Genomic DNA, 4,975 nt, shown 5'->3' with positions numbered 1-4,975 from the left:
ATGGCTCACTCTTTGACAGAGCAGTTCCACCTCTTACAGTGTATCTTAAGCAGATGATTGGATGGATATGTAAAAAAAAAAAATTAAAAAAAATACTGTTCTTGGGAGTTCCCGATGTGGCTCAGCGGTAAAAAACCATGAGGATACAGGTTTGATCCCTGGCCTCGATCGGTGAGTTAAGGATCCAACATTGCCGTGAGCTGTGGTGTAGTTCGCAGATGTGGCTTGGATCCCTCGTTGCTGTGGTTGTGGTGTAGGTCAGCCACTGCAGCTCCCATTCAACCCCTAGTCTGAGAACTTCCATATGCCATGGGTATGGCCCTAAAAAGACAAAAATATGTTCTTTTTAGTGAAAAACGAGAAAGTCTGTCAAAAGGGACCTATCTAAATTCATTATTCACATCCAAATAATAGCCAAGAAAAGGCTGGTCTACAAAAGGTATTTTAATCAATTTTTAGATGTCCAGAACATATTGTTCAATGGAAAAACAAGTTATAAAAATCATTTGTGGAGTGGATAAGCAATGAGATCCTGCTGTATAGCACAAGGAACTATATCTAGTCACTTGTGATGGAACATGATGGACAACAATGTGAGAAAAAGAAGGTGTATATATAAATATGAGTGTGTGTGTGTATGTGTGTGTGTGTGTGTGTGTGACTGGGTTACTTTGCTGTTCAGCAGAAATTGATAGAATATTGTAAATCAACTATATTATAAAATATGAAACTTTATTATAAAAAGAAAAAGAATCAACTAAAAATCATTTGTGGAAAGGTCATACTTTGGAAAAATTATTTATCTTTTTGAAAGGTAACATACATAAATAGATGCTTGAAATTTTAAAAGATATTAACAGTATTTATTGCTGATTGCTGGACTTGGGATAATTTTTATAAGTTTTTGACTTTCCTGAAATTTTACACAATCATGTCTCTTTTTGATTATCAGAAGTTATTCATTACAAGTGCAATTATTTGTTCTCTTCAAAGAAAACTATTATTTTCTAAGCTCATTAATTTAAGATTCTGGGCATGAAGGAATTCTCTTTCCCCCTTTGGCATCTATATATTCTCAAGGAGCACCTTGGCGAGCAGAGGCTGAGGGGGTTGCCTGAGGCTCCTTGTCCCTAATGTCCCCTCTCCTGTTCTGTCCTGGTCCTCTGGGGAAGCGTGGCTTTATGCCTTAACAGCATGTCAGCACAGCGTCTGCGCCCATGGTGTCTGGGGGGGAGGGGCCCCAGTGCTGCAAATAATCCCTTGATTTACCCGGAGGTCTTTGGGTGCTGCCCATCTCATCTGAGTGTCTAGGACAGTAAATCTTTTCTAACCAGTGTCCCCCATCCTTATCTACCAAGTCTTGGCAGCAAAGCCTGCTAGAGCCATGGTGTCTCCTGCCTGAGCATATGTGCTTCCACTTGTCTGCCCCGAAAATAGCCTGAGGACTTGCGCACCAGTCTAAACATTGAGAGCTGCTCCCAATTTTACCATTTAATTGCTTTGTGAAGACAGTACTTTCTGCTTTCTTTTCTTCTGTCGCCCATACTAAATCATTTACCCAAAAGACAAAAGGATTTATTATGAATCATCAACAAAGCAGTGCTTTAAAGGCAGTAAGGCCTTTTTGAGTGGCTGTACTCACCTCTAATTGGGTACAATTCAAGATTTTGCCATTTTTCGTGTTATGTTTCATACAGGGTTGTTGAGGGAGATGTGCTAATTAATTCTGAAATAAAAAGCTGTACATTTAGGAGTTCCTGTCGTGGCGCAGTGGTTAACGAATCCGACTAGGAACCATGAGGTTGTGGTTTCGATCCCTGGCCTTGCTCAGTGGGTTAAGGATCGCGCGTTGCCGTGAGCTCTGGCGTAGGTTGCAGACGCGGCTCGGATCCCGCGTTGCTGTGGCTCTGGTGTAGGCCGGTGGCTACAGCTCCGATTCAACCCCTAGCCTGGGAACCTCCATATGCCGCGGTAGCGGCCCAAGAAATAGCAACAACAACAACAAAAAGACAAAAGACAAAAAAAAAAAAAGCTGTACATTCAAAGGGGTTTGTTTTGAGTCACAGCACCAGGCAAATTAGGCATGTTTTGGTTGCTGTCTCATCACTTTAGACCACATTCTTATTCGTACTTTCACTCACCTTGAATGGAGGAGAGATCACATTAGGAGTATATTTTCCAAATCAAGCTGTTTGGATAAACATAGTTTTGACAAAGGCAAGCCCTAGCATCAGCAGAGTGCATTCTCTACACTGCTGCCCGGGTTGTTTCACTCTGTCACTAAGACACGTTCTTAGCAAGTTACTGCCCTGCTTAAAAACCTTTGATGAGTCTCCATTGCCTTTGGAGATTCATCAACTCCTTAGCCAGCATTTCAAGGCCTCCCCATTTAGCCTCTACCCATCTCTCCAGCTAAAAACTCTGATGATTCCTCAGGGATGCTGTTACCCAGCCTTCAAGGCCTGATCTCACCCTCTCTGTGAGACCTCCATGCCTCTTCCAGGCTAAAATCCGCCCCCCCCCCAATTTCCATCTCATATGCCCTTTTTATGGCCTTACCATACTGACTCAGTTTCACTCATTTTTATCAAAGTTTAATTGGCAAATTGCATATATTTAAAGTACACAACGTGATGTTTTGATATACATATACTTTGTGAAATGATTACACAGTCAAGCTAACATTCCCATCATCTCATGTAATTACCTTTTTTTTTTTTTGGAAGTTGTATGTGTGCTTTAAGTCTACTTTCTTGGCAAACTTCAAGTTTCAAATATAGTATTGTTGGAGTTCCCATTGTGGCTCAGCAGATTAAGAACTTGACTAGTATCCATGAGGATGCAAATTCTTTTATTTTTTTTTTTCTTATATGGGCCGCACCCAGGGCATATGGAAGTTCCCAGGCTAGGGGTCAAATCAGGGCTACAGCTGCCAGCCTATGCCACAGCCACAGCAATGTAGGATCCAAGCCAAATTTGTGACCTACACTGTGGTGCTCATGGCAACCCTGGATCCTTAACCCACTGAGTGAGGCCAGGGATCCAAGCCAGGTTTGTTAACTGCTGAGCCGTGAAAGGAACTCTGAGGATGGGAATTCCATCCCTGGCCTCACTCAGTAGGTTAAGGATCTGGCATTGCTGCAAGCTGCAGTGTAGGTCTCTGATGCAGCTTGGATCCCACATTGCTGTGGCTGTGGCATAGGCTTCAGAGCAGCTCTGATTTGACTCCTAGTTTGGGAGCTTCCATATGCCTCAGGAATGGCCCTGAAAAAAGAAAAAAAAAAAGTATTATTAACTAAAGCAATTGCCAGTGGGAAATGGGAAGATGGTACAAAATTTCAGTTGTACAGTAGGACTACGTTTTGGGGATCTAGTAGACACCCTGGTGACTGATTCAATCTTTCTCCACTCAACCCTGTGCCCTCTGGACAAACCATTCCCAAGTCTGGCTAAGCATCAGAATCTCCTGGGGAGCTTGATAAAAATACAAAAATCCCTGAGCCCCAAACCAGATCAACAGAATTAGAATCTCTGGGAGTGAAGTTCAGAGACCCATAAATTTTAAAAAGTCTTCTAGGGAGATCCCTGATAGCTCAGCTGATTGAGGATCTGGTGTCATCACTGCTGTGGAGAGGGTTTTATCCCTGGTCCTGGAACTTTTGCATGCCAGAGGCACAGCTAAAAAAAGAAAAAAAAGGAAAAGAAAAAAATTAAAAAAATAAATAAGATAAAATGAGGGAGTTCCCATCGTGGCTGGTTATGAACCTGACTGGTATCCATGAGGATGCAAATTCAATCCCTGGTCTTGCTCAGTGGGTTAAGGATCCAGCATTGCCGTGAGCTGTGGTGTCGGTGGAAGATACAGCTTAGATCCGGCATTGCTTCGGCTGTGGTGTAGGCTGGCAGCTACAGTTTTGATTCAACCCCTAGCCTGGGAACTCCCATATGCCACAGGCACAGCCCCAAAATAAAATAAAATAAAATAAAATAAAAAGTTTTCTAGGTGATTCTGACCAGCAAGCAGGATTGGTAACCATTGCCCCAGGAGAAGCTGTGCATTTTCCATGGACCCAGCCCAATGAGAACAAGGAATGGAACGAATCAGAAGAGTTGAAGCACATAGAAAACCTTCTTTAGAAGTTTTTACATATATGCATTTAATCTCAGCCACCTTGAGAAACAGATTATAGCAAGCCCAGTCCTATTACTATGATTGAGAAAATGACTGCTAAAGGGGTTAGGCCCTTGCCCAAGGTCCCCACTGGTAACAAAACCAGCTCTGGTGTCTTTTTAGGCTCATATTCTTTTTACTTAACCCACATCAATTAAATATTTGCAGAAATAAATTAATATCTATATTTTTAGAATCTCTGTGCCTTGTTCCCCCACATTCAATTAATCTGCAAGACTTATCAACTCTCTTTGCTCATCTCCTTTCTATGCCATGTAGACATTGGAAACAGCCTTCTAATTCCTCTACCATCTCCTGCCATTTCGCCTCTAATCTGTTTTTCCCAACTGTAGCTAAGTAAACATTTAAACTTGCAAATCTATACCAAAGCCACTGCTTGTGATAACTATCACCACATATTATAAGCACTTCATTTTTACATAGATAAATAGGCCTGTTTTTACCGTTGTAGCTTTGAGGTTTTCAGACTTGATAATGGGTATTTATTTATTTTTATTTTGTCTTTTTAGGGCTGCACCCTTGGCCTATGGAGGTTCCCAGCCTAGGGGTCGAATTGGAGCTGTAGCTGCCAGCCTGCACCACGGCCACAGCAATGCTGGTTCCTTAACCCACACAGTGAGGCCAAAAATCAAACCCACATCCTCCTGGATGTTTGTCAGATTCATTTCCACTGAGCCACGACAGGAACACCCAAAATCGGTATTTAAGTGAGCCTTCCCTACCCTTTAGATTTGTAATACAAATGCAATCTAGGGGTTAAGTTTTACAATGAATAAAGAGTTT

Source organism: Sus scrofa, chromosome 10 (genome assembly GCF_054392235.1).
Source record: "Sus scrofa isolate SSC_HxYL_T2T_F1_AM1 chromosome 10, Sscrofa_HxYL_maternal_Yorkshire_Landrace_v2.0, whole genome shotgun sequence".
NCBI classification, from domain to species: Eukaryota; Metazoa; Chordata; class Mammalia; order Artiodactyla; family Suidae; genus Sus; species Sus scrofa.
The sequence above is the reverse complement of the archived record's forward strand: the minus strand, read 5'-3'. Positions refer to the sequence as shown.